The 8979-nt window shown below is 45.9% G+C and overlaps 1 protein-coding gene across 1 annotated transcript in view; it reads right to left on the bottom strand.

The window, feature by feature from the left end:
* RMND1 (required for meiotic nuclear division 1 homolog) overlaps positions 1-8979 on the bottom strand; it is a 39361-nt gene that overhangs the window by 1563 nt on the left and 28819 nt on the right. The gene's annotated exons all lie outside the window — the stretch shown is intronic.

Raw genomic sequence — 8979 nt, 5'->3', positions numbered from 1 at the left:
GCGGGCCTCTCACTGTTGTGGCCTCTCCCGTTGCGGAGCACAAGCTCCGGACGCGCAGGCTCAGCGGCCATGGCTCACGGGCCCAGCCGCTCCGCGGCACGTGGGATCTTCCCGGACCGGGGCACGAACCCGTGTCCCCTGCATCAGCAGGCGGACTCTCAACCACTGCGCCACCAGGGAAGCCCGATGGCGCTGCTTTTAATGCTTAACTGCAGAGGTTCTGCGTTCTGATGCTCCACAGCTGGCTGAGGGGTTCATAGAAAACAGAATCTTTGAAGTTAAGACTTGAAATGTGACCACTGGCAAGTTATACTTCCTTAATCTCTCTGTATCTCACTTTCTTTTGGAAATTACACAGTCTGGAAACAAATTTTTAAAAACAGTTTTTGGATTCCCCTTGATAACTTCTGGGGTACGTAGGCTGAGAGTGCAGGTATGGTCAGTGGAAATCTGAGACAAATCACAGATGCATGTTTGGGGACTGACTGAAATGTGCTAGTGCACCATATTTATTGTCATTTTGCACAGAGCATTACTAATGAGAGCGAACACGTGGAAGCACACTGATAATACGTATTTGCCCAGGCTTCCAGACTTCATGTAATCCCGTAGTCACCAATTTGTATAAATGCTTAGAACAGTGCCTCTTTCTTTGCTCCCTTTCTTCGTCTATTTCTATTGGCTGCTTGATCTTGGTCTATAAACATGCTCAGCCTTAACCTTGCTTCTCTCTTCGAAATGCTGACCCAACCCTCTTTTACATTTTCTTTCAACTTTCACTAAAGAACAGACATTTTCTTTCTCCACTTCTCACCACCAACTTATTCCTTAGCCCTTAGAGGTTGTAGATATTACCTCTACTCCCCCGAAACTTCCAGATGTCTCCTAAACAGTAACACCCTTTCTTGGTTAGATTCTGAAACCTCAATTAACTCAAGCGTTTGACAACACCTTGAAATGCACACTTCCTTTGGCTTTTTCTCCCCTAGGGACTAAGTTCTGCCTCCAACCATCACCCTTACTGAATCTTCTCGGACTTCGCCTGGCCTGTGGATGACATTTTCCAGAGTCCTGATCTGGTCCCTCCTGTCCTCTAGCTCTGCACACTCTGCACGATCCTGCCCATCTGGTTTGTGTAGGCGCTTCCTGAACTTCAGTCATTTCCATCCACCGTCACTGCTTCTGTGATACACATGTGCCAATTGGATTTAAAGTCAAAAAGACTTAGAAATGGGGACTTCCCTGGTGGCACAGTGGTTAAGACTCTGTGCTCCCAATGCAGGGGGCCCAGGTTCGATCCCTGGTCAGGGAACTAGATTCCCACATGCATGCAGCTACGAAGAGTTTGCATGCCACAACCAAGGAGCTGGCGAGCCACAACTAGGGAACCTGTGAGCTGCAAGTAAGATCTGCCGCAACCAAAAAAAAAAAAAAAAACACCACAAAAACAACCTTATAAATGTTTATTTTAAAAGGAAACTACATTGCCAAAATGGAAAACCAGTATGATGTGAAATGGTGTTGGATACACAAAGCTGAGCCTGGTGCCTGGGAAAGTGGGAGATTATAAATTAGGGAGCCGGTCAAGAGCCACTAAAGCCAAGCTAAACATTTCTCCTCAACTCTGAACAGAAGTGTTACTTGCTTCAATGCTTACATGTTATTTCACGGTCCATGTGTTACCTAAGTTCATCTCTTGTACAAGTGTATGTATTCCACATTTTGAGAAAGACTGATTTAAACTGTTTTTTGATAAGTCCCAAGTATTAACTGCTTAATCCCGATTTCTCCTCTGCGCGAATTTCTAACTGCCTATAAAACATCTTTTTACTCTTTTCCTGCCGGCACCTTAAATTTAGCATTTCTCAAACTACAGCTGACATCCTGTTCCAGTGTACCCCTCTTCTTGGGTCCCTAGCTCAAAGCAGGTCACGCTGTCTTCTCGGGCACCCAGCGTAGGTAGAAACCTTTGATCTCTATCCTGCACCCCTGGATCCCTGGCACTTCAGTTGTCTTTGCTGTATGGAGTCGAGTCTATCCTCTCCTTAGCATTTCTTAATGCACCTAGTAGGCTTTCATCAACTATCTGTCACCTCTTCAGACCAGTCTGTTTGGTCGTTTTGGTGGTGGTGATGGGCTGGGGGGTTTCCGGGTTTCGTTTGCACGGGCCACCAGAGTTCTCATCCTAAACAGGATGGATCGTTTCACTCCCCTGCTCAGAAGCTTCGAATGTCTTGCTATTGCCTTCCCCATGACATGAAACGACCCCAGATGGTTTAGTCCAAGCACTCTTCAGTGGGTGGCGCCCTCTTCACGCCTGAAGGCGAGGTCTCTGTGGCCCTTCCTGACCTCCTGCTCGCTCAGCACTCCCACAGCACCTCGCTGTTTCCCTCGTTTAGAACTTAACCTCATTCTGCCTCATAGCCACCTGCTACCTGCCCAGCACCCTCCGCTCCTAGCCCCCTTGCTTTGGAGAGTTACTCTTCCCTGTTTCCAACCACGTGATGCTGCCAATCTTCGTATCACTACCCGCCTGACACCAACCCCTCTCCCCTCCCCCGAAAAGCCCAAGGGGGAGACGGGGTCAGTATAAGACCCAGGCTTGGCCAACTGTGAGGCCCAGTTGCCTCATCACATGGCTGGTCAAAGCACAGACACATGGCCCAGTCCTTTGAAGCTGCCAGGTAGAGTAAAATGTCGCTCGGATATTCCCCCTTCCCACACCCCTTTCCCCCCATCGCAGAGAGAATGCCACCAAGAAGGAAACGATGAGGCCAAGTTGGTACGGAGGATGCTGAGGCAAGAAACAGTCCTGGTGACCCGCCTGGGTCTGTGCAACAGACATTCCCTGTTTCACACCTGCTCCCTGTTTCTCAGCCCCGTGAGCCAGTACACGGGGATAAGTAAGGTCATTCCAATTGTCCTTCTGTCGTGTGCAAGCAACGGAGCCCCAACTAACACATGCTTCCTATGTCCTTTGGTTACAGAATCAGACGTGTTTCATGCGCACAGACGATGGAGCAGAAGAAGACGGGGACAGGGTCACAGAGGTGGTAAATGTGAAGTAGGCTCTAAATAGGCGGGTGCCAGGAAGAAAAGGTGGGGCGCCAGGGGGACGGTATTTCTAGTAGAGGAAACAGCATGGAGGCAAGTACAGCTAGATAGTGAAAAACTTGAAAGTGCTTGCAGGTAAGGTTAAAAAAAGGTTAAGTGCTGAATTGTGAGAGGTACTATACACCATAGGTGGTAGGCAGAGTAATGGTCCCCCAGATATTCACATTCTAATCCTTGGGACCCACGAGTATTACACAGCAAAGGATACTTAAGACTGTACAGGAATTAAGCTTGTTAAGTCAGAGGATCTTTAGATAAGGAGACAATCCTAGATTATCTGGGTGGGCCCAGTGCAATCACAAGGGTCCTTAAAAGTGGGAATGGCAGGCAGAAGAGCTCAGCGATGCGAGACGGAAGAGGGGCTCTGAGCCAAGGGCAGTGGGTGGCCCCTCGGAGCTGGAACAGCCCAGGAAGTGGCTCCCACCCAGAGCCTCAGGAGCGGGACGCCGCCCTGCCAGCGCCTTGATTTTGGCTCAGTGACTCCCAGGTCAGACTTTGGACCTACAGAACTGTAAATAATACATCTGTGTTAAGTCAGTCTGTGGTAATCTGTTGCAGCAGCAGTAGAAATGAATACATAGCACGATCACATTGGAACTTTCTTCTGCAGGTAAGGGAGTCCTTTGTCCACTCTTAAAATATTTGTTCAATGTTTACTATACTGTGCTGGGCAGAGGAGATGAAATGGTGAATAAGACAGATGTGTCTCTGTCTTCTGGCTACCGGGCCCAGCCTAGAGGCTGGGAGACAAAGAAGAAGGTATTAGGGTGAACGGGGGTGGGAGATGCACATCAGCAATCAGGGTGCAGAAGGAGGGTCAGTTTGGTATCCCTTCCTGTCTCACCAGCCCAGGTCCTATCGTAGAGACTTTCAATAAATATATGGCAATGAATGCATGACACTTAGGAGAAAACGAAAGGATGCTCTGACTGCATGTGGAAGATGAAGGAGAAAGAGGAAACCATGGTGAGTTTCAAGTTCCTGCTTGACTGACCAGGTAGGTGGTCGTGCTAATTAGCTGAGACAGAAACAGAAAAGGTTCAACTGCATTTTCTGGGAGAATACAGTGAGTTTCATTTTGAACTCTTAATCACTGATTAATTCTACAAATATTTATGGAGCCCATATTCTACGTGAGGCCTTTGCCAAGAAGTGGGCAGGGAGCCAGGAAGACTCTGATTTCATGAAGCCTGCGTTCTAGAGGGGAGTGTACTCATCACATATTTACAGGGAAAGCAGCTTCTATCGCTTTCGCTGCTGTGTTTTAAGGAAGGAGAGGGGGAATCTCACGAGTGCAGCTCCAATTTCATATAAACCCCCTTTTCCCCTCTGAATACCTGCTGCTTCTGCTTTTAGCCGCCTTGCCCCAGTTCCTACACAGATTCCAATAAGGCTGTGGAAGAAATATGTAATTTATAAAAAAAAAAAATTTAAAAGAAACAAATTTTAGCTTGTAAAGAAAATTTAAAGTGGATTTCCAGGGACGGCTGGTAATATGGACGGAATGTTTGTGTTCCCCCAAAAATTCATGTTGAAGTCCTAACCCCCAATGTGATCATATCTGGAGATGAGGCCTTTGGGGGTGATTAGGTTTAGATGAGGTCTAAATTAACATCCTTACAGGGAAAGGCAGAGACACCATAGTGGGTGCTCTCTCCCTGCCTTGTGAGGAGGCTACACGGAGAAGGTGAGAAGAGGCTTCTCACAAGGCACTGAATCCGCGGTGCCATCAGATCAGTACGATGTGGTACGTGAACAGCCGCCCCCGAGGAGTGCGCACCACGTACTCCAGAAGCACATGGGCAGGTGGTGCCCGAGTGAAACAGACCTTCATTTTTATTCTTCAGGACACCACCTGAATTATTTTCCACTTGTTTTACAGCACAGATTAAGTGCAATGTACGCATTATTCCAGGTACTCAGTTAAGGATCTGGAAGTCAGCAGCATTATACTTACACAGAACTCACATAAGATTGTTTTGAAAATTACCACGGAACTGACCTGTTCCGGGACTCTTCGGTTTGGGGACTGAGGGGACCTGGTCCACCTGCTCCCTGGGCTGTGATCAATTTCCCCACACTGGGCACTGAGGGAGCCTCTCCACTCAGAGGAGCACTGTCCCCAGCGAACCCCAAGTGCCCTCCTGGCACATCCCCTCCCTCTGCTTGAGCGAAGTGAAGATGCAGAGGCACTTTCTCCAGGTTTCCCCTTCCTACTTGGCACTGTGATGCTGGTCCAGCTAGTTGATTACTTCACTGCGTGTCACCGTTCACGATCGATCCTGTTTTGACATGCCTCAGGTTCAGCTGTGGCTTTCACGCTGAATGCAGTGTTCATGTTGAGTAAGTTCCTATCTTTACACTTCTCCTCTGGACCACACACTCAGGATGTTTCCTGCTCAAACCACCTTCATCGTTGGTGACTTCAGTGCTTCTGTTCTCTTTTCCTGTACTCTTGTCCACGAGGGACACGTGAAGGACACCATGGGCATCAAAGGTGCCGTGATTTGAGGAAGGACACAGGATGGGGGTGGGGAGGGGGGGGGGGAGGATGCTTGAGCGCTCACTTCCCGGGCAGTGGGGACAGAGGGGGAGGATGCTGGAGCGCACACTTCCCGGGCAGCCGGTTTACCTTGGTTGTTGCTCAGCCACCGTTACTGACTTAACTCAGCACAACAGGCTGGTCATCAGAAGAGGTCTGATGCATCTGCCTGGTGGCAATCATCTTTATACTTCACCCCAATGATCGTGGTTCCACCGAACGTCTTCATTCCAAGAGAAAAAGGGGAGACATCCAAAAGCCGTAACTCTTGGGCACTTTCAAATTCGTCCCTAGTAAATACGGCTGCTCATCAAGGTTGATGCTTTTGTTTAATGTCATTGAAGAATTCTCACAAAAGGTTTATTTTCAAGTTTTCCTTGAGGCATAATTTACATACAATAATCTGCACTTGTTTCCATTCTAAGTATACAATTTGAAGGCTTTTCACAGATAGACACCTAATAAGTAACACCACAGCGTTTCCATCACCCCACGATCCCTTGTGCCCCTTGGGAATCTACTGCCCTACCCACCACCCCACCTCCAAGCCCTAGGGATCCACTGATCTGTTTTCTGTAACTATAGATTAGATCAGCCTTTCTAGAGGTTCCTATAAATATAACAGCATGGATTCTTTTGTGTCTAGATTGTTTTCACTCAGCATAACGATCCTGATATTCATTCATGTTGTTGCATGGATGGTAATTCATTGCTTTTACTGCTGAGTGCTACTCCACTGTATGGCTATCCCAGTTTCTTTATCCATTCACCTACTGATGGGCATTTGATTGTCTAAAGGTGCTAAGAACATTCAGGTACGAATCAGTGTGAGGACATGTTTTCATTTCTCATGAGTAAATACTCAGGAGTGGAATTGTTGGGTCGTATAGTAACACAACAATTAAATTTCTGAGGGACTGCCGGGCTGTTTTTGCAAAGTGGCTGTACCAATGATTATTCCCACAAGTAATGTATGAAACTTCCATCTGCTCTATATCCTTCCCAACACTTGGTATTGTCAGTCCTTTTAATTTTAGTCATTCTAGTGAGTGTGTAGTAACAGCGCATTGCAGGTTTTATTTGCACTTCCCTGGTAAACAATAACGTTGAACATCTTCTCATGTTCATTTGGCCGTTCACATATTTTGTGAGACGTCAGTTTAAATATTTTGCCCATTTAAAAAACTGGGTTGTCTTTTAGAGTAGAAAGAGTTCTTCCTTTTTTTTAATGCGTAGATCTTTTTTTAAAAAAATTATTTATTTTATTTTTGGCTGCGTTGGGTCTTCGTTGCTGCACGTGGGCTTTCTCTAGTTGTGGCAAGTGGGGGCTACTCTTAGTTGTGGTGCGCGGGCTTCTCATTGCAGTGGCTTCTCTTTTTGTGGAGCACGGGCTCTAGGCATGCGGGCTTCAGTAGTTGTGGCACGCGGGCCTAGAGAGCAGGCTCAGTAGTTGTGGCGCACAGGCTTAGCTGCTCCGCGGCGTGTGGGGTCTTCCTGGACCAGGGCTCGAACCCATGTCCCCTGCATTGGCAGGCAGATTCTTAACCACTGCGCCCCCAGGGAAGCCCCCTGAGTAGAAAGAGTTCTTTGATTATTCTGGACAAGTCCTTTGTCAGGTTATATATTGAGAATATTTCCTCCCAGCCTGGGATTTGCCTTTTCATATTCTTAAGAGTGTCTTTCAAAGAGCAGTGGTCTTAGTTTTGATGAAGTTCAACTTATCAAATTCGTTCCCCAAGATGCATGTTTTGTTTGTTTTTTCCTAACAAATCTTGGCCTTCCCCAAGGTCATGAGGCCTTTTTCCTATATTTTCTTCCTGAGGTTTTATAATTTTAGCTTTTATATTTAAAAGGCTCTGATTCATTTAGAAATGGTGTGAAGGATAGGGTTCATTATGACTATCCCATTGTTCTAGCACCATTTGTTGAAAAGATTAGTAATAAAATAAAGAGAGCCTCGAAGACTTGTTGGAGTATAATTAAAGGTCTGACATTCACGTCATAGAGAGAGAGTAGATTTCTCCTCAGAAATCACGGAGGCCGGAAAAAAGTGACACAGTAATTTGTAGGTATTGAAAGAAATGAACTATCAACTTGGAATCCTCTACCTAGTGAAAAAATCCTTCAGGAATAAAGGGGAAATCTAGACGTTTTCAGATGAAGAAAAACTAAGAGACTATGCTTTTGCAAACTTACCCTGAAAGAATGGCTAAAGAATGTTCTTGAAACAGAAAAGAAACAATAAAAGAAAAAATCCTGGAACATCATTGAAAAAAAAAGAACAGAAAGAATAAAAATGGGGGTAAATACAATAGGATTTCCATCTCCTCTTGAGTTTTCTAAATTATGATTGATGGTTGCAGCAAAAATTCTAACACTGATGAAGTTCTCAAAGTGGGGAGTAAAGGGATGTAAAGAGCAGTAAGGTTTCCACCCTTGATTTAATCTGGCAAAATGCTGAAACCAGTGGATTGTGATAAGCTAGGTATGTATAATGTGACACTTAGAGCAAGCACTAAGTGTCTATGCAAAGAGATATACTCAAAAACAATACAGATAAATCAAAATGGAATCCCCCCAAATGGCTAAGTAACTCATAGGAAGGCAGGGATTGATACAGGCAATGACTTGGAATGGATCTCAAGGGTATTATACTCATTGAAAAAAGCCCATTTTAAAGTCACACCCTGTATGATTCTATTTATATAACATTCCCCAAATGACAAAATGATAGAGCTGGAGAATAGATTACTTATTACCAGCGGTTAGGGATGGTCGGGGAGGGAAGGGTGTGACTATAAAGGGACAAGCACAAGGGAGATCTCTGTGGTGATAGAACAGTTCTGTATCCAGATCTTGTGGTTACCTGGATCTACACGTGTGATTAAATGTGACAGAACTATGCGCACACATGGTACTACTGTCCATCTTGTCTTCTGCTCTATTTCCCGTGTGGTTTACCTCCACCATGACGCCCTCCACGCAATTCCATCATTCTGTCAGCTTCCTCCCTCCTCAACTTTGCTTCCACACTTCTAAATGCTTTCAGACAGTTCTAACTGGATGTCTCCTTGCTACTCTACTCTCAACACATCTTAAATGTGGCTCCTCCCCTCCCCCCAACCTCTCTACGTTTTGCCATCTTTCTACCTGTCACCCACAACAAACGTCAGTCATCCTTATTCTTCCTTCTCCCTGGCCTCCCGGTACCAACCACTTCATTTGTCTTAAAGGATTCTTTTAAAAATTCATTTCTGTTCTCACTGTCACCAGTAAAGTTCTGGACCCCATGAACTCTTGCTTGAAACTTGATGAGAAACTTC

Source organism: Lipotes vexillifer, unplaced genomic scaffold, assembly GCF_000442215.2.
Source record: "Lipotes vexillifer unplaced genomic scaffold, Lipotes_vexillifer_v1.1 scaffold639, whole genome shotgun sequence".
Taxonomy (NCBI): domain Eukaryota; kingdom Metazoa; phylum Chordata; class Mammalia; order Artiodactyla; family Lipotidae; genus Lipotes; species Lipotes vexillifer.
Note: the sequence above shows the minus strand (reverse complement) of the source record. Positions and strands in the feature narration are given on the sequence as shown.